This window comes from Mixophyes fleayi, chromosome 6 (assembly GCF_038048845.1).
Source record: "Mixophyes fleayi isolate aMixFle1 chromosome 6, aMixFle1.hap1, whole genome shotgun sequence".
Taxonomy (NCBI): Eukaryota; Metazoa; Chordata; class Amphibia; order Anura; family Limnodynastidae; genus Mixophyes; species Mixophyes fleayi.
Genome location: NC_134407.1, coordinates 49,327,768 through 49,349,929, shown reverse-complemented (window position 1 = coordinate 49,349,929; position 22,162 = coordinate 49,327,768).

The following is a 22,162-nucleotide window of genomic DNA, read 5'->3' as shown; positions in this document are numbered from 1 at the left end:
GCGCTGCACTCACAGCTTAGAAGTGGTTGTTATAGAATAAATCTCCATTTTATTTTCTAATATACTTAATTTGTATATTAAATATTAATATTAAATAGCCTACTGAATTGAGGGATAAACAGAGCTAGGATACCATAAAAAATTTTAAGGTTAACAAACATGCATGGATCTATACTACAATGATTAACCAATTATATCACACCACAATACATTTGGTGATGGAAAGATATACCTGTTTATTAGTATAGTTAATTATTGTTAGATGTACACTATTCTATTCAGAGTACAGTCCGTCAACCAACTTGTATGATGACTTCATGCATCATGGACCAATAGAAACCTATTGGCCAATGCTGTCACTCCACAATTTGGCTCAGCCCCCCCTCACCCCATCTTCCCCATCTCAGTGCCAATGTTTGCCTCTCACACCAAAAGATATTGAAGTTATATTTATATTGCAATGTTACAAATCACAATGTAGTAACCATTAACGATAATTATCTCAGAAGCATTAAAAACTCAAACAGAATTTATCAGACATGACAATAACTACATCATGTTCTGAATGATAGTTATAGCAAACCACAGTTTGTATGACCTCCAAAAATTCAATCCATAGTCTGCCTGAAAAGTATTTCACATAAACAACTTCAATGCCAACTGTGAGAATTTAAGCACATCTGTTAACAATAGGCATTTGCAAAACATTTATTTCATCAAAGAGAAAGAACAAAAAGGATGTGTATTCCAGGGACTCTCTGGGGTGGCCATAAACTTAAAATATAGACTTTATTAGGCAAGCATTAAAACTGTTGATTGGTTGGATAGAGAGCAAAATAACTAAAATCAAAAGAAAATGTGTACTGTGAAATTAAAAATGCTAAATAAATTGTACAACCTCGCTGCTACAACAAAATAGTAACGTATACAAATATATATATGATTCGCTTCCAATGTGGTCTCCAATGTAACCAGGAATCATGTAGCGGACATGTCATCCAATAGTTCATTCAAATTGATTCTTAAAAGAGTCAAAGGCTCCAGCTGATTTCCTAGTTACACTTATGTCTAAGGGTTATATCACCCTCAATATTGTATATCATCATTGATCACTGCTATATTGTTCTTTTCCTTTCTTCTTTTACCTATGTTTATTAACTTACGAGGATAATCATACTTGTTCTCTTATATCACACTTTTTTACTGGCACAAAATTTTGATCCCTATGTATAGTGCTTTGTGTTGAATTACTTTGGATGCAATGATTACATTTCAGTACCTCAATTGTACTGTATGAAAGGTACTTTTGCAAAATTCGACATTGCTATTGAAATGTTCATTATCCTTCCATCATCAGGGAAGGCAACAAGGTCATTTAGTGAATAAAATCAATATACGCCATTATCAATGGGGGTAATATCTGCGCTAATATCCAGTAGGTCTGAATTGGCTGCCGTAGAACGGGGATAATGTAAGGGGGGGGGGGGGAATCCCTCCCCCTGTTAGAATGCAGAACACCTCAAGTAAACTCAGGGTAATACCCAGGCGCCTGATAGAATACAAGATGAATGTAATGCAGTGTATCTATATGACAAACAAACAAATGTAGATACAAACAACGTAATATGAAGACATATATTTTTTCTCTATCTTCAAGTTCAAAGTATTGACAAGTATACAGGTGATTAAATAAAGCATAAAGTACAGCAGGATCCCTGCTATTTTAAAGTTCTGACTGTTGTAGACACCCAAGAGGGGTAAATTCGGTTTCCATGTTCAGCTTTATTTTTTCGCCTTACAGCGTGCATAACCCGGTAGCAGAGTGGATGCGGGTTTGCAGAAGCTGTACATGTGTTATGCACGCTGTAAGGCGAAAAAATAAAGCTGAACATGGAAACCGAATTTACCCCTCTTGGGTGTCTACAACAGTCAGAACTTTAAAATAGCAGGGATCCTGCTGTACTTTATGCTTTATTTAATCACCTGTATACTTGTCAATACTTTGAACTTGAAGATAGAGAAAAAATATATGTCTTCATATTACGTTGTTTGTATCTACATTTGTTTGTTTGTGATATAGATACACTGCATTACATTCATCTTGTATTCTATCAGGCGCCTGGGGATTACCCTGAGTTTACTTGAGGTTTTCTGCACGCCGTTATCAGTGTTTACAATTCTCTATAACCAACATAAAGTGGATAAGGCTGATTTTATGAATGGAGTGCACTGTGGTTGGTAGGATAAAACGTCAATCATTGCGATATAATTGGTTCGCTAATAACGCTATACTGTTTCATATCAGAAGCATTTATACGAGATTCAACATTGCCACAAAAGTGTATACCACCTATAAATTATTAAAGCTGATGATATGATCTCTCAGCGAACAAAATATGCCCCCGTTCTAGAGTTTGTTGTACCTTCTGACCAATAAGACACTGACGGAGGCGGAGCATATGAGCGGATTGTACCGTGATTGGCTGCTAAGAACATCAATCATTGCAACATTTATGCAACACGTATGTAATTCGTTTGCTGCAATGTCAACAATGGACATACCCACCTTTATTTACTATACTAATAACTGTCATTTTGTTTCCTGCATTGCCTTGAAAAAGCCATAGAGTGAAACGAGCTTTGGCGTTTTGCCTCGCTGCACCACATATTTTTTTGCTACTAACTTCCTCTCCCTGGATTGCTCCCCAGCTTACTATTAGGTGTCACAGATCTCAAACAGAAGTACAGCTAGGAGTCACGAATTTGGTGAAAACACTCTGTGTTTATTTGCAGAGAGGTATTAACAACAGGTAATAAGGAGCAGTGATAAATACCAGGTTCCAGCTGATGCAGAAAGTAGCATGAATGTCCAGAAACAATCAGGTAAGGACAACAGGAAATTACATCAGGATTGGACAACAGGAAAGGACATCACAGGATGGGACAACAATAACCAGCCCTGTGTGCTGGGAGTGACAGGTATATAAAGGAAAAACCACACCCAGGTGCATGGGATAATTGGTGAACAAGTTAACCCCTAAGGCAAACAAGAAAGGCATAATAGCAGCACCTCTGGTATTCAGAGGTACTGCTGCAATACAATACAATAATAGGACACAAAGGGCAGGAGCTGCCATGCAAAGCAGCATGTAATGCATAAGCTGAGGGCAGATCGTGACAGTACCCCCTCCCTTAAGGGCGGATTCCAGACGCCTAATTACCAGAAATGTCTGAATTCATCGGAATCATAGTCCAGAATTGGGGGCCCGGCAGAAAAGTCCTCGTCCAAGGGCGGAAAGGCAAAGGAGACCATGCCAGTTGCCAGTTCAAGAACTGCAGAACCTCCTCTCCTCTTACGTCCTCCTCTCTTACGGGACTTTCTTGGAATTGGGGCCTGAGCCAACTGAGTGGAGCACAAAGGTATCTCTTGGCCAGGTGAGATGGGTGGTACTGGTGATATTGCAGAGGCCCCGCAAGATGGTATACCAGGGACAGTTACGAACTTGTTGAAAACTGCCTCAATAAAGGATTGAAAGTCCGATAAAATGGGGTGATCCGTCTCAATAAATGGGTTTGCCCAATCTAATGCCTCTCCCCTAAAATAGGATATTAGAAATAACACCTGTCTCTTAGGGCTACTAACAAGGCTTGGTGTGGAGGGGATCTTTGGAGCAAATAACCTCAGAAGGGCATTAAGTTGGGTAGGATTCCCCTCAAAGAAAGGTGACGGTTCAGACTTGGCATCCTCGGTAACAGATGGCTCGGACTTGGCAGACGACTTGGCAGCAGGCCCGACAGGAGACCCGGACTGGGCGGCAGGCTTGGCAGCAGGCCCGGACTGGGCGGCAGACTTGGGAGCAGGCCCGGACTGGGCGGCAGACTTGGGAGCAGGCCCGGACTGGGCGGCAGACTTGGGCGCAGGCCCGGACTGGGCGGCAGACTTGGGCGCAGGCCCGGACTGGGCGGCAGACTTGGGCGCAGGCCCGGACTGGGCGGCAGACTTGGGCGCAGGCCCGGACTGGGCGGCAGACTTGGGCGCAGGCCCGGACTGGGCGGCAGACTTGGGCGCAGGCCCGGACTGGGCGGCAGACTTGGGCGCAGGCCCGGACTGGGCGGCAGACTTGGGAGCTGGCCCGGACTGGGCGGCAGACTTGGGAGCTGGCCCGGACTGGGCAGCAGACTTGGGAGCTGGCCCGGACTGGGCGGCAGGCTTGCCAGCACTATGAGAAGCCTGAGGGCAGACAGCACTTTGAGAAGCCTGAGGGCAGACAGCACTTTGAGAAGCCTGAGGGCAGACAGCACCAAGTGGCAACTCGGGCTGGACCGCATGGACTGGCAACTCGGGCTGGACCGCATGGACTGGCAACTCGGGCTGGACCGCATGGACTGGCAACTCGGGCTGGACCGCATGGACTGGCAACTCTTCTGGAGCAGACGGGAAGGGCAGCGCCCCCTCTGGAGCAGACTGGAAGGGCAGCGCCCCCTCTGGAGCAGACTGGAAGGGCAGCGCCCCCTCTGGAGCAGACTGGAAGGGCAGCGCCCCCTCTGGAGCAGACTGGAAGGGCAGCTACCCCTCTGGAGCAGACTGGAAGGGCAGCGCCCCCTCTGGAGCAGACTGGAAGGGCAGCTACCCCTCTGGAGCAGACTGGAGCTCAGGAATAGAGACAGCGGCTGAAGACTCGGAACTGGACACAGTGGCAGGAGACTCGGACCGGACACAGTGGCAGGAGGCTCGGGACCGGACACAGTGGCAGGAGGCTCGGGACCGGACACAGTGGCAGGAGGCTCGGGACCGGACACAGTGGCAGGAGGCTCGGGACCGGACACAGTGGCAGGAGGCTCGGGACCGGACACAGTGGCAGGAGGCTCGGGACCGGACACAGTGGCAGCAGGCTCGGGACCGGACACAGTGGCAGCAGGCTCGGGACCGGACACAGTGGCAGCAGGCTCGGGACCGGACACAGTGGCAGCAGGCTCGGGACCGGACACAGTGGCAGCAGGCTCGGGACCGGACACAGTGGCAGCAGGCTCGGGACCGGACACAGTGGCAGCAGGCTCGGGACCGGACACAGTGGCAGCAGGCTCGGGACCGGACACAGTGGCAGCAGGCTCGGGACCGGACACAGTGGCAGCAGGCTCGGGACCGGACACAGTGGCAGCAGGCTCCAAGCTGGAGGCAGATGATGTGACCTCAGAGCTGGAGGCAGATGATGTGACCTCAGAGCTGGAGGCAGATGATGTGACCTCAGAGCTGGAGGCAGATGATGTGACCTCAGAGCTGGAGGCAGATGATGTGACCTCAGAGCTGGAGGCAGATGATGTGACCTCAGAGCTGGAGGCAGATGATGTGACCTCAGAGCTGGAGGCAGATGATGTGACCTCAGAGCTGGAGGCAGATGCTGTGACCTCAGAGCTGGAGGCAGATGCTGTGACCTCGGCACAGGAGACAGAGGCTGGCACCTCGGCACAGGAGACAGAGGGAGTGGGTGCCTCAGGACAGGCGGCTGGAGCTGGCAGATTGGGTCTCTTCGCAGAGAACAGGAATGCTGGAGCATAAACAGATTTGGAGTGCCGAGAGGAAACAACAGGAGATGGTTCAGTAGGCTGACGTGGTCTACGGACAGGACAGTCCTGCAAAAAATAAGCATTGCTGGCACAGTAGAGACACAGTTTGTTGGTTACTCTGCGCTGTCGCTCCACTTCGGTCAGATGGGGGCGTGGCCCACTTGTGAACCGGGCATTAGTTAAACTGCAGTTGTTAGTTAAATGCAAATTTGACATGGTATTATTGCAAGGTGTTGGCGGCACGGATTCAACAGCAGACAGAGTTGGCTGGGTCAAATCAACAGTATTAGATTTCAGTGAAACAGTCTCTGATAGTCTCCTGAGTGGGTCCAAAAGCAAAGTGGAAAATTTGGCCAGCTGGGAGCGTAACAATATAATGTCCATTTGTAAGGTTTGTAGCAGTGGTAATTCCATGATTGGTAAAACAGACGTGTTGCAAAAGACAAATGAAAACTTGATTGCCGCAAAAAAAAGTCCCAGAATAAAACAAAACTTTCACCTGACTCCAAAGCTGTTTTTTGGGCTGGTTATACTGTCACAGATCTCAAACAAAAGTACAGCTAGGAGTCACGAATTTGGTGAAAACACTCTGTGTTTATTTGCAGAGAGGTATTAACAACAGATAATAAGGAGCAGTGATAAATACCAGGTTCCAGCTGATGCAGAAAGTAGCATGAATGTCCAGAAACAACCAGGTAAACGGTAATACAGGGTAGCAGAGGGTAGGTATTAACAACAGGTAATAAGGAGCAGTGAAAAATACCAGGTTCCAGCTGATGCAGAAAGTAGCATGAATGTCCAGAAACAATCAGGTAAGGACAACAGGAAATTACATCAGGATTGGACAACAAGAAAAGGACATCACAGGATGGGACAACAATAACCAGCCCTGTGTGCTGGGAGTGACAGGTATATAAAGGAAAAACCACACCCAGGTGCATGGGATAATTGGTGAACAAGTTAACCCCTAAGGCAAACAAGAAAGGCATAATAGCAGCACCTCTGGTAATCAGAGGTACTGCTGCAATACAATACAATAATAGGACACAAAGGGCAGGAGCTGCCATGCAAAGCAGCATGTAATGCATAAGCTGAGGGCAGATCGTGACATTAGGTAGGTATATTCCCATAATCCCAGCGATCATAGGGGATAGGACTCTTTTGGGTTCTCCATCTTTGCGATGCAGTATTATCTGCCCAGTATGAGATCTGCTCTTCCTGGGGTTTCCTCTCGTTCTGTCTCTATAACTATTATGTAGGTAGTGCTTGTCTATATAAGTTTATAAACATGGAGACTGAGAGAGGAAGCAGAAAAGGTATTTCGTAAGGGTTTATATTTAGTTCGCTTCACTGATACAATATCGAGGGTAATATAACCCTTAGACATAAGTGTAACTGGGAAATCAGCTGGAGCCTTTGACTCTTTTGAGAATCAATTTGAATGAACTATTGGATGACATGTCCGCTACATGATTCCTGGTTACATTTGAAGACCACATTGGAAGCGAATCATATATATATTTGTATACGTTATTATTTTGTGGTAGCAGCGAGGTTGTGCAATTTATTTTGCATTTTTAATTTCACAGTACACATTTTATTTTGATTTTAGTTATTTTGCTCTCTATCAAACCAATCATCAGTTTAAATGCATACCTAATAAAGTCTATATTTAAAGTTTATGGCCACCCCGGAGTGTCCCTGGAATACACATCCTTTTTCTTCTTCCTCTTTGATGCTCTAATGTCATGTGTTGGGTGCACCCTTTAGGACTACCTTTTCTTAGTAATCTAAATTTAAGATAAATTAAGGGGATAGGTCTAGAAATTTATACCTGGTGCGGTGATTCCTTTCTTTGATCAAAACATTTATCCCACATTCACACAAAGGCTTGGACCTAGGAATAAACTAGGGTGGGTGTTGGTGTGAATGGGGGGATTATTACTGTGATGGAGCCGGATACACTGCGGTCTGAAAGGTGTTCATTTAAAAGCAGCTCATTGGTGGGCGGAACCGCTCTCTGATAACATGTTCTACATGCTGTAGAACAGAATGACAGAACGGAAGGGATGGAGAACTGGCAGGATGCAGAAGTCAGAGCTACTGGCTGTAACAGGGTAGGAGGAGTTAAAAAAAGCAAATTACTGGCACAGTGAAAGATGCAACTACTTATGGGGATATTGCAAAGATACTGAGTGACCAGGGGATCAAGAGCTCACAGCAGCAAGTTGACCACAACAAAACCAAGAGCAATGACCGTATGGAGTGGCCTTTCTTCTTCAAGCTGTGCAAACAGTAATGTAACTCCTGAAAGTAGCTGCACTGGCTCGCCATCGGCACAGATGGTGGCCGAAGAGACAGCAGACAATAATGAATAGGATTCATCTATTACTAAAGGGAGTAGTATAAAAGAAGCACTGGAGCAGACTGATACACAGTCCTTGCATTCACGCAGTAAGTTAACTCCCTTTGGGTCCTATGTATTAATAATTGCGTCCCCGCTGCATTTATTTGCTATATGTTTTCCACTGGATATTTATTTGCAATCATAATGAAAATATCCACGTTATGTAATATAGTAAGCGTTACTTATCAGCGTTAGCAGCTGTCCCTACTAGTTACGTGCCCAGCATCATGGAGGGCTAGAATCTGACTCTGCGTCTGTCTCCTTAGTCTTACTTTGGATTTTTATGTGTTATTATTATCAATAGTACTTTTGTTTTCTTTTTTTTTATAGTTTATACTGTTCCATTAAGTAAAAAGAAGAACACAAAGATGGAACAAGCCACTTAAGCAATGTGTACAATGTTGGTGGAGCAGCTGAGGAAGATGGATTTGACTATGTAGGCACAAGAAGACGCCAGTCTGCCAAGGTTCTTGGGGCATGAACGGGAGCAACAAAGCAATTTTATGACTCAATTAATGACCATGCATGAGCATATCAGCAGAGAAAAAAGAGAGGGTCAGATGTCTTTCCTAGATCATTTAATTACCAGAGTGCAAGGTCCACACCACATCCACACCCTTCCCAACATTATTCTGCAGGAAACTATTCCAATTACGGTGAAGGGCCAAGTTATTTTGAACCCAGCACAATGGACACTCCTCCCAACTCTGATGTAAAGATGTACAGGTAGTTGCAATAGTTTTATGTATTCTCCGTTATAATTGGTTTTTATAAAAATATTGTTGATTTGTAATTGCGAAAATCATTAGAAATGTTTAAAAATATTTATTTATTTGAAACATAAGGTACATAGGCTATTGTGCAGGCAACCATATTTACAATTAAAAACATTACTGTTACTGTTGTTCAAGTAGAATTTGGTAATATAAAAGGTTTACAACGATGTGAAGTGAAATTTTGCACAGGTGTGACTCGTTCGCAATAAAAAAAAATTGCAAATACTACTCAATGTATCTTTAATACAATCATTCCTAATGCTGTCTACGTGTCTAGCTTTTCTGTTATGTTGGCAGTAACGATGCTCCAGATGAGTTCAGCACTGTTAGGTCGCTCTTCCTCATAGGTGACTGCATCTACCTGACTGTCAGGCAGTTCAGGCTCCTCTATATTCCACTCTGGAAGAAACTGTTCTTTTTGTAATTCACATATATTATGTAAAATACAACAAGCAGCAACTACATCTGGCATTAGGTTGATGTCAATGTCATTCCTCTTTTACAAACAATGCCAACGTCCTTTTAGTTGTCCAAATGCATTTTCAACCACCATCCGGACAGAGCTAAGGGTATGGGTGAAGCGAATCTGGTCAGGTGAAAGTTGCTGAGTGCATCCCTTTATTATCATCACCTCAATGGATACGCAGTATCACCAATAACATGGGATGGGATCTCCACTTTCTGGACCATATTGGTGTCCTGAAAAGCAATAAAGCTGTGTCAATGAAACATGAGAGTAGGTACAAATATGGGAACGTGTTTGTCCAAAATATGCAATGGAAACCACTGCATCATTTGTGTGCACAATTACTATTAACATTAACATTGGAAGAAATTACAATCCAAGCTGTTAAATTATAAAGCTGGTTGGACTAAAAATAATATATCAAATAAAATTGCACAAAATTTCCAATGGAAAAGTGACCCAAGTAGACAAACAGCACTGTTGGTTAAATATTGCTTGACTCATCCAATACTTTACATTTCCGACCTATTTAAACAAAAAAATAAATCCTTACCCCTCTGGGGAAAAGCCAGCCATCCTGATGCTCCTCTACAATTTGGTAGAGGTCAGAAATGGAAAGAACTCTGGCACTGTGTGCACGACCAGGCCAGCCAATGTAAACATCTGTGAAACTGAAAAGAACATGTTACTCATTAGCTATATTTTAACCAAAACATCAAGAACATATTATGCTCACCAGAAATTGTGGTCAGCTACAGCCTGTATAATAATAGAATATCAGCCTTTGGTCAAATAGTCAAAGGTTGAATATGACATGTGAAAGTGTGCCATACTCTGCTCATACCTCAAAACCTTCCAACAGAAAGCTTGTCCATGACATCATTCTCTGACCAGCATTCTTCTGTTTGTACCAGTGCTGAACTTGACTATGGTGCCAATTGTGGACAACATAAAGGCTCTCCTCCTGTGTAAGTATTGGTGTCGAGTTTTAGCCCTCTCAGCTAACAATTCTGCTCTTCTCCGGAAATAAGACTGGGCCAGATTACAGAGAGGTCGGCTACTTCTCTCTCTCATCCCTTCTTTCCCTTCTCCCCCTTCCTTGACTCCGTCTCCGTTTCACCCATCTCTCCGTCTCATCCATGTGTCTGTCTTCCCCTCCCTTTAGATTGTACGCTCCTTTGAGCAGGGCTCTCCTACCTCCTGTTTCCATCACTTTTAACTGTGCTTTCCAGCTATTCAGCTCACCTCCTCTCTGTCCCTCTGCCCTCTGTCTCCTCTCGCTTCTCTACGCTCTCATCAGTGGCTCTTACCTGTCATCCATGCCCACCCTCTTGGGCCCAAGTTACCTGCCTGTACTGACTTTTCCCCTCCCTCTCTTTCTAGCTGTGTCTGAGCCCCAGAGTTATAGTGCTTACTGTTACTTGTACTGTGCTGTTTCACCTCGTACTGTGCCATTGTTTGTCCTTGTACGGTGCTACGGATACTTTGTGGCGCCCTATAAATAAAAATTAATAATAAAATAATAATAATAATAATAATAATAATTACAGACTGTGTCCAGCTGCATTAAGCTGTCATTTGCATCCAGAACAAAACAATACACAATAATACTGGAACTCCGTACTGCACAGTAGTTGCTTATATCTCTCGTCAGCCCTGATTAGAGCAATACAGTCACTGGTCACTTTTTATGACTCATCTATAAGAGCCTTTGCTATGTCATCTATATGAACCTATGCTGTCCCCTTTTAGTGACTCAACTTGAAAATGCAGGGCAGACACGGGTCCATTGTGAAAGGCTGCTACCCGGGATATACCTGGCACCAAAGTACAGTGTGAAGGGTTACAACACTGGTTGAAGCCGTGTTCATTTTTCCGTGTCTGACCCAGGAAGAAAGGGGTATTAGACAAACAAAAACTGAAAAAAGCAGTTAAAAAGACCTCTATGTCTTCTGAAAGCTTTTTCATTTCTATAACTATATACTCCAGATGAACCTTTTAAACCTGCATACAGATTTGTTACCTTGTAAAAAATATAATGTTTTATAACAAAAAAGTCAGTTGCACAAAATAGGAAAGGCCTGTTTTAAATAGGGTTGCACTAGGCTGTACATTCTCTACAAAAAGGAAATAATGTGGTGAGAAGGATAGTCATTCCTATGTGTTTTTATTGCTAAAAGCAACGATAGACTGTAAAATGTTTATGCCTTAAATTGGCTCTGACCATCTCGCACTTAGTGCACATACTGTGACTCAGAGCTTTCTCAGGTTCGGGTATAATGAAAGCTAGAAAAGCTCTGTGAGCAATTTTATACTAAATTTCTTTAACCGATTCATGAGTTTTGAACAGTAGCAGTGCTAGCTAGCAACACTATGCCGGGAATATTGCAATTGAATTACTTGATTCATGAATTAGCTCTTTTCTGTACACTCTGATATACATTGAATTTGTAGTTATTTCCATACAGCATATTTGCAGTTATTTCTATACAGCATCACAGTTAAATGTTGTGAATTAGGCTAAAACATGTTCCATTCCAATACATGTATAACTTGCAAAATCCCTCCACCTCTGCCTGTGATGCCGGAGTTTGCTGAGGAACAGAAGTTTGCACAGGCAGAGGTGGAGGGATTTTGCAAAGCTTCATAATTGAAATGAGAGAGAGTTGGAAATTTCTTCCTCTTCTGCCGTCTGCTTGATTAATATGGGCACCTCCAAGCAGTCAGGCAGGTCATTGCAATGCCATTATTCTGTACATTTTATTGGACTAATACAGTATGCATAGAAGCTGTCACTTTTATTCAGTCTGTCAGGGGTGTAATTTATGAATGAGCAAAAATATAAAGGCACGTCACAAAAGCTGTTTGGTCTTCTTTTGTGATGTCATGAGCCTGAATTTACATATTTGCACCTGTTTTCATGCCTACTCGAGTGTGTTAAGGACATGAGTGAAATGGGATGCTCAATGGACAATGCAGGCTTGCTACAGCAATGTGCCTGACTGATAAATTAAAATACATTAGAAATTGTCTAACTTGAGACAAGATCGTTTAATAAACTTCAATGGGTAGAAAGTTCTTATTTAGGGTGAGTCCCTACTTAATCAATCCAAATGGATCATAGGTAGGAGTGGGGGTATCATATCAGTGTATGTGCCTGGTGGACAAATAGGGGCATTTGCACATTAAAAAATTTGCTGCTTCTTTTCTCATTTTTTCATATTTGTAAATGACCCCAAGAGAGTCCAATGGAAAAGTTACCCAAGTAGACACACAGAATAATTACCATCCCAAGTCATACATGTTTGCCAGCCCAGCGAAGGTCAAAGATATTGGAATACACTTGTGCTGTTCTGCTGAAACAGCTCTAAAAGATATATGAATATGATAACAAATAACAAAACATGAAAAAGGTATTAATTAGTATTTCTGCATTGTTATTCAATGCCCAAAATCAATAGATAGGGTGGTTTTGTTCTCTTATAATCATGTAGCGCAGAGGACTAACCACATCCAGTGGTAACCTAAAGAGGATTAGTTACCAATGCCTCCTAGTTGTAAGGTTTAAAAAAAAGCTGGAAACGTTTATGCTGCAAAGAGCACACTTGCTGTTTACTAAGATTCTAATTTAGTTTCAGTGCTCAGCGATGAATAAGAGGTCTGCTAGATCAAGTAAATTTGCAGCGAAAATCCATTGCAGCTGCAAACATGTTGCCAGCTGCAGAGGCTTCGGTGACATAGCACAAGCCAACATTATTCATTCCTTAAAGCAGACAATCCCTTGCCACTTGGTTGTTCGGTGTTGTGTGGAATGAAATGAGGTATTACAAGTATCTGAAAGAAGTAACATCCTTTAGATATATTAGAGGAGACCACTTTCAGCTGAGAAGCTGAACCAGCAGAATGGATAATAAGTTGACAGGCTTGTGAGGCAATCGCCTCTCAGTCCACTGGTCTGACTCCCAAGCACCCGATGTGGCTTGGCAATAAATAACAAACAGGCATTGAGAGACCAGTTACTAACGCAAAGATTATTTTTTTTTAACTGTTTTGCTGAAACACTGGCCCTCATTTATCACCTCCAACGTAGTGACTGGTTAACACTGAGACAGTGACAGAAATTATATAATATATATGTTTATATATCACAAACTTTAGATACAAAAAATGGCGCTTATAGCAAATCACCAATAAATAATAAAAGTCCAGCATAGATTCTATGTTCTTCTTAAAAGACACACTTCCCATGTGCAGGCGGCTGCCAATCCTCCTTGTGCCAAGCGGTGTAGCATGGAAATAACCTATAAAAAAGAATGGAGGAGGAGGCGCACAATAGTGTAGTATGATAATATAAAATGGAATCACACGAGAATCCACAGTAGGACCAAATCACCAGTGAAGAGATATATATATTATGACAAGGAGGCTCATTTGTCCCACCTCTCCTATAGGGAAACAGGTAAACACCCAGCTAGTCTGCAGCAGCAGGCTGCAGACAGGGTTACATTTTACCTGCGCTCCTCTTTTAGCACATATACACTGTTGTTCCACATCAGTGTATTTGATCTGTTTTCTGTGATTGGTTTGTAGTGCTTGGTTCTATGGTCCTGCTTTAGCCATAATGATCCCAAACTTAATAGATAGCAAACTATATATCCGTTTGTTATGGGGTATATACCTTTCAAGACTCATCTTACCATAATATTACCATACTTGGGATATCGAGCCTTTCCTCTCTTTTGTGCTTCTCGGAGATGAACTCCAACATTGGCTATTTATCCCGTAAGTTGGCATTTTTGTTAGCACTAGCCATAGCAGGTAGAAGAGATGAACTGACACTCTCACACTCCTCAGACCCATGGTTATTACGGACTCCTATGGGGTACCACATCATTCTAAAAGGTCACACTAAGACTTCCTCGTTCAATAATAAGAATTTGATGTTATATATGACTCCTCAGAGCCTAACATTTGTGTGGCTTCATGCTTATCCCATGAGAGACAATATCCCCCCACTTTTCCTTACTTGCAGTTAACCTTTTTGCCTGGCAAGATCCTCTGGTATCAGAGGATGGATTGTGGCTACCATGAAAGTTGCAAGGATAGATACAAGCCAGGTGACAATGGGGTGCAGCAGCCACAAAAGCGGCAGCTAAAGGCATATCATTGCAGATAACAATGCTACCGGATAAAGAAAATATTTCAGGCAGTGAATATAAATATTGTTAATATCAATAATAACTGGTGCCCAATAGAGCTGCAGCTCTCACAAAAGCAAAAACTGTACTTACTACACTAAATCCAACAACAAAAAGAAAATAAATTATGTGAGCTGATCTTATTATAAAACAAATATTTATTAAGAATAATATTAAAAATTGTTACTAAAAAAGAATATAATAAAGTTACTAATTTAAAATGCTCGGCGTACCTAATCAATAAACAACTGCCGAATATGATGTAAGTAAGCAACGTTCCATGAAATAATATAGAAATTAATACTTTATAAGTCAATACTCAGACCTATTATCTGCAGGACTAGAGTGATCACTTATATATATATATGACTCTTGACCCTGGAATACAATAGAATATATATATATATATATATATATATATATATATATATATATATATATATATATATATTAGCCCTCAGACAATCCAATTCTGTACATACAAGTTCTCAGGCAACCTATGAACCTATGATTTACAGGTCACTGGTGAAGTGCTCCCCACTCAGCATATGTATATGATCTCCTCCAAGCGATCATGTGGTATCCAGGGAAACTCATATACTTTCCCCTTCAGTGACAATCCTGTTCCCTAGAACAAATCCAGTTTTAGGTCATAGATTCCTGCAAACTAGTGTTTTCCCACTAGATTATAAGCTCTATCACAAGCAGGTCCCTCCTACCGTCTGTTTTCACATCTGCATTTATTCTGTCTATATTTAAGTCTGTGTTTTACATATGTTCTGTTTGTCCATCTGTCTGGCACTGCAGAAAACTGTGGCAATAATAATAATAATAATAATAATAATAATAATAATAATAATAATAATCCTCAGAGAAGCTTACAGTCTTATTTCCCTAACACAGAAGGAGCAGTGTAGTCATGCTTAATTTATGAAAATACTCTGTGCAAACAGATTGGGATCAATGACTTTCTTACAGTAATAAAAACGGCTTTTGGTGCTCTCCTCTCTCCTCCTGGACCTTTTTTTCACTCCTTGAAATTTAGGTAGAAAATAAATATTTACTTTATGCAGTATTAGCAAAGTTAATTGTCCTGAGGATGTTTAGATGAGCAATCTGAGTAAATTTGTGATATTCACTTTATCTTACAATAATGCCAAAATGGTTATTTCAAAAAAACATACACATACCTTTAAAATGAGGTTATTGGTCTTAATAAAGCAGTCCTGTGCTTATGAAGTTGATTCTACAAGAATAGATAAAAGTAAAAAACAAGGTTTCTGGTAATATCTAAAAATTTACACTTACTTAAAGACCATACTCACCTGAAAACTTTGTCTGGATGATCCTTACTCTGACCTGCCTCCACCCTCTGTATTATGCACATCAGCTGCTGGAAGGAGCTCACTTTCATCATCATTGTTTACTGCTGGTGTTAGGGGGACACTTAGGCTGAAGGCCAAATTATGCAGCAGACAGCACAACAACACAATATCAGCCACCTTACCTGGGACATAGAGAAGCACACTGCAAGATGTATCAAGGCACCTGAATCTGGACTTCAAAGGCCAAAGGTACGCTCTATCACCCCTTTAGTGGCTGTGTGTGACTCATTATATCTGTGTTGGGCAGGAGTTTGTGGACTCAACAGAGGTGTCATAAACCAGGATTGACACCTATATCCTGAGTGTGTATGAAACATAAACACATTTAGATGATTGAAACACCACATAAAAACCACAAACACTAAAAAAACAAAACAAAAACAAACCCTGGTGCTGTGGATGTTCCTCTCTTCCTCACTGTGCTGACTACAAAATCAGATGTTGCTCCAAAACACCCAACGACAAATTTTCTATCAACTTTATTTTTCATCCACCCTCAGATTAATGGGCATTTTTATGGTTCTCGTTAGCCTGCATAGACCAATGGCTGATGTGTTTGCTAGTGTCACAAGTATGTACTTTAAATGGTGTCCCCATCTGGAAATATGACATATTGCTACATTATTTAAAAAAAATATTGCCCCACTGGTAAACAGTAAGCCAATATAATAAAATAAAAACAAACAAACATATAATCATTACAGAAATTTGCGGGTCTAATTTATTATTAACATAATTTGTCCCCCGTAAAATAATTAATAATCCCTTTTGCCCCTCTACACCATAAATCCTGATTAACTTAAAATTTGTATTGTGCCTCCTGCTATATTAACATTGGCCAGCAGTGTACAGTGATGTGTTTGCTGATCTCATCTATCCAAAGCAGTGTGTTGATTCTGGCGATTTTCACATCAGTCTTGGGCGAGTTTGCAAATAGCAGCTTCATACATATTGGTGACTAGTATTGCCAGAGAGGCAAAATGTTGGGACTGCGATTTGTAGCGATTTTGGGATTGTCGATTTTGGAGAAAAAAACCCCAGTTTACACTTTAATACAAGGGCGAGTTTAAACTCGCCGGAGAAAATCAATCAAAATGCCAAATCGCAGTTTGATACATTTCCCCTCAGGTCAGAATACAAGCTGAAGGTCAGGGTGTCGATCAGTCAGGGATGGTTTGAAACCTGTAACAAGTGATGAGAACAGCATACATATAGCAAGCACAAGGATGTTCAGGAACAAGATAGTGGAGAAATACAGAATAGCACAATAACCTGCAGCTCAGGCACAGTAATGTGCACTGAGTGTACTGTTAAATGGAACGTCTGCTGATGTCAGCAGGCACAACGCAGGTGTCCAGCTGCATGTTCCAGCTATGAAACAATACAGGAGGCTGACACCTGGTGGTGAGAAGATGTCAGACGAGGAAATGCCACTGTGAAGGCATTTTGCACAACTTGCCTGGTTTCATCCACAATAGACAGGTTATGTGATGTCAACCTCTCAGCAAACTTGACAACTGGACAATATAAAATAATAAAGTGGTAATTGAAAGATCTATATCTGCCTGCACAGAGCACAAATCAGTCAATAGTGGGCAGGGGCAGGCTGGGCTGGGGGGCTGGTTCCATAGTGGGCTACCTTGGGCTGGGTGACTGGCCCACCTGCAGTTTTTTTTTCCTTTACAATGTTCCTAATTGGCTGATGAGTCGTGTCTCGCCCCCCAGGCTAAAATTTGCCAACTCTCCCCTGATAGGAGGAAAGGTAAATAGAAAAGACATGGGGGCAAAGAGCGCTCTGCCCTGTTAACCTCAAAAATATCTCCAGTGGGATATTTTTGTAAATGCAGGGAAGAAGAGGTAAAAAAAAAAAATCAGACTTATCGCTGTGGTGGGGCTCTCAAAAATAAATAGGCCATATATAAGGCTAAGCTTATACTAAACTGTGGCTTTGAAAAAGTGAAGATGTTGCCTGTAGCAACCAATCAGATTGTAGCTGTCATTTTGTAGAATGTACTAAATAAATGATAACTAGAATCTGATTGGTTGCTATAGGCAACATCTCCACTTTTTCAAATCCGCAGTTTAGTAAATATAACACTAAGGGGGGTATTCAATTGTTAGCGAGAACCGCTAAAATCCCGCGCTCTAAAAATATTTTACCGTTAATACGGTAATCTTGCGCGTAAATACCGTTAATACGGTAATTTACTCGCTGGATTTCACCAGCGAGATATTACCGTATTAACGGTAATATTTTTCGAGCGCAGGATTTTAGCGGTTCTCGCTAACAATTGAATACCCCCCTAAGAATGCAAAGTGTTTTAAACTGTTAGTTATGCAACTTTTAACAATTATTAATTGTACCTAGTTTTAGCCACATGCTGACTGCTTATCAACTTAAAACAGTGACCTCTTAATTGCTCTGTCATTTAAAAGATACATGTGGCCTGATACAATGTTACGATGTGTGCCTTGCACAATCTGCATGAATCAGCTAATGAAAATTCCCCCTAACTTAGTGGATCCCAAACTTTCTCAGTTCGAGGTACCCTTGGGGTCTCCATAACTTTTTCAAGGCACTCCTAATCCAAAATAATTACCAAGCAGTCCCATTTTATATGTACTTGGGAAAAAATAATGTAATAGGTAGTTAGGTCAGGACAGAAATACTTATTGTTTGCAAACATAATACACATAAATCCAAGGGAAAAGAATATTTTTATATATTTTTTCTCAATTATTTTTCTGTCAATGAACAATTTACAGCACTCATTAACAGTAATGAAAACAAACAAAATAAAATAACAATATGTACAGAAATCATCACTTTGCACTCCATCACTGTATCCCTTCACCATCACTCTGTGCCCCTTCATCACTCTGCGTCCCTTCACCATCACTCTATCCACTTTATAATCACATGTGCTCATTCCTCATAACACTGTGTCCCTTCACCATCACTCTGTGCCCCTTCATCACTCTGCGTCCCTTCACCATCACTCTATCCACTTTATAATCACATGTGCTCATTCCTCATAACACTGTGTCCCTTCACCATCACTCTGTGCCCCTTCATCACTCTGCGACCCTTCACCATAACTCTATCCACTTTATAATCACATGTGAAAAATTCCTCATAACACTGCGCCTCTTCACAATCACACTGTGCCCCTTCACAATCACACTGTGCCCCTTCACAATCACACTGTGCCCCTTCACAATCACACTGTGCCCCTTCACAATCACACTGTGCCCCTTCACAATCACACTGTGCCCCTTTATAGTCAAATGTGCACCTTCATAATAACATTGTGCCCCCTTATAGCCAAACGTGCCCCTTCATAATAACACTGTGCAGCTTCATTAGTTTTCCCTTGTATTACACTGCCCCTTTCATCCCCTATTCATTTCTTACTTATTACTTGCCCTTCTTTCTTCTGTTCTCTTCTTCTTTTCTTCTGGCTCCTCTCTGCGCCGCTCCTCACTGAAAATGTCAGGTGTGATGATGCCAGTCAGCGTGAAAGGAGCATGGAAGAGGGGAGGAGGCTGCCATATATACTGGTAAGTATACTTTTGTTTCTTTGGCTGGCTGGTGGACAAGGGTGGCATGTCAGGCAGAGGGGAGCGCTTGGCACCCCCCTGGCCCCTCCCCCCTGCTTTCCTTACCCTGTTCATCACCATCCCTGGACGCAGCACCGCTGTGAGATTGCCGCATCACCCCAGGGAGCCGTGGCGCAGAGTTTGGGAACCGTTTCCCTAAGTAACATACTGCAGTCCGGTGGGTGACTATCTTGGATACCCTATTCTGTATGTGGATTCCCAAATGTATAATAATAATAGCAGTAACAATGAACAATACGTCAATCCAAAATTCAAAGACTGAGATAGAAACAGCAACAAAGCATTGTTTTTATTCACAATTTTCTACTCTTTGTACATTCCTTAATTAGCATTTTAATGTTTTGCTTCTTAGTGAGTTGCAAGATTTTGATCTAATTTAAATACATGTTATTAACATAGATGCGTGCCCAGGCACACGCTAACACACATACCAGAATAACATGGGGGTACAGCGCTGCTTCTTTCAAGCCTACAATACATATTAAGATGACCAAAATGGAGCTGCTGCACATACCCAGCCACAGCAGCTCCTTCCAGGTTCCTTTGCGGGACTGAAGAGGTCTGGACTCAGTGTGCAGACTCCAGAGGTGAGTTGTACATAGAATTATAGAGCCTTCTGCCTACATATGTTTTATTAATATATGTGTTTCATCATAATGTGTGTGTATATATATGGCATAATATGAACTGGGGGCTTCTCTTTGGCATAATATGAATTAGCAAAATATGAACTGGGGGTACTTCTGTGTGGCATATTATGTATAATATGAACGGTGAGGGCACTACTGTGAGGCATAATATCAAGTGGGGGACACTGCTGTTTGGCATAATATGAAGTGGGGGGCACTACTGTGGCATAATATGAAGTGGTGGGCACTTCTGTGGCATAATATGAACTGTGAGGGCACTACTGTGAGGCATAATATCAACTGGGGGGGCACTACTGTGTGGTATAATATGAACTGGGGGTACTGCTGTGTGGCATAATATGAACTGGGAGGGTACTACTGTCAGGCATAATACTAACTGGGTTCATTACTGTGTGGTATAATATGAACTACTGTGTGACATAATATGAACTGGGGGGCACTGCTGTGTGGCATAATATAAACTGGGTACAATATCATGTTGTATAATATGAACTACTGTGTGACATAATATGAACTGGGGGGCACTGCTATGTGGCATAATATGAACTGGGGGGCACTGCTGTGTGGCATAATATAAACTGGGTGCAATACCGTGTTGTATAATATGAACTACTGTGTGGCAAAATATGAACTGGGGATGTTATGTTTATTTACAACATATGTTATAGAATTCCAGGACAGTAACAAAATCATAATTTATGAGCAGAGAAGCAGAGCTCGGTGTTAGTGGGACGTATGAATACCACTAAAAATTTGAAGCCCCAGAATACCGTACAAATGAACCAGCATACTGAGGTTCCAAAATTCAAATCTGCTCAGAGGGACGGGAAAGTGTAATAGGAAAGAAGCGAGGGGGAGCCGGTTGGCCAAGTCAAAGGTAGGTGAGTTGAAGGAGTTGGGGAGATTGATGGGAGACATGATATCTTGGGGGATGATAGGAGGGATATCATGAAAATAGTGCTAGGTACGCACCAGGGGTGGTGCTAGAGACCCTCACTAGATTTCTCTGGGTGCACACCCTAATGAAATGTGCTGTGCATACCTAGAATTATTAAGCTTTACTTTCTTTGTATGTCTTGGTCTGCACCATACAGAGGCAACTAATTTTTATTGTTTATTTTGTGGCAATAATGTGGCTTAGTTTTCATGGTAGCACTCTCCCCAACATATGATTAAAAATACTGTTATTATTCAAAGAAGAACAGTTAACACAGTAAATTCCTAACATTTAGTCTGTGCAGCTGAATATTTTTGGTAATGTAATAAGTGACGTGTATATTTTGCAGCTGTTCCTATTGGTTAAATTCTTGTGATGTAATATTTTGATTGACTACAGGCTGATTGAGTATTGCAGATCTTCTAATGCACTGATTGGATACAGGTCATCTATATTCATTTCTAAGTTACATACCTACCAACAGCATCAAGTAAATGAAAAGCAATACAAAAGACATTCATACTGTGCAATTCTGGACAAATCGGTCCCTCGAATACTGTGTTGTTTACAATGCTAAGATGCATAATTTATATATATTTATGCCCACCCCATCCCCCAAAAAATCACCTAATAAGTTTCAGCTATATGCCTGTCAGTAAACAATACAGCAAACATCTCTACCTTTTATCCCATTTTCAGGCATACTAATAACATAAGACTATTCAAAAGCCATCTGCTGACAAGGGAAAAGTACGCAAAGCCTTTGACACTTTTAAAATTATGCTGGAAAGCAGAAAGTAAGTATATGAAGAGTGCCATTATGTGTGAGGCATAGCTGACTGCCCTAGAGACAGTACAAAGGGATCAAAGAATTATTATCACTGGGGATGACAAGGAAAAACAGTCTACGGGATATATTCTGCCAAATACAAGTGGAAAACAGAAACACAATTCTTATTATGGAATGTTAAAAAAATGGTCCTGTAATAAATTATAAAGAGGGGGTATATCTCTTTATAATATATCTGGCAGGTTTGTGATCGCTGCATATTGCTGGCAACTTTGGTATCCAAGCTGCCAGGGTTTATGAGTCAATGTTTCAGAGGGTTAAAAATGAAATTGCCAGCCATAGGCCCTGGATTGCTAGCTCACCTGCA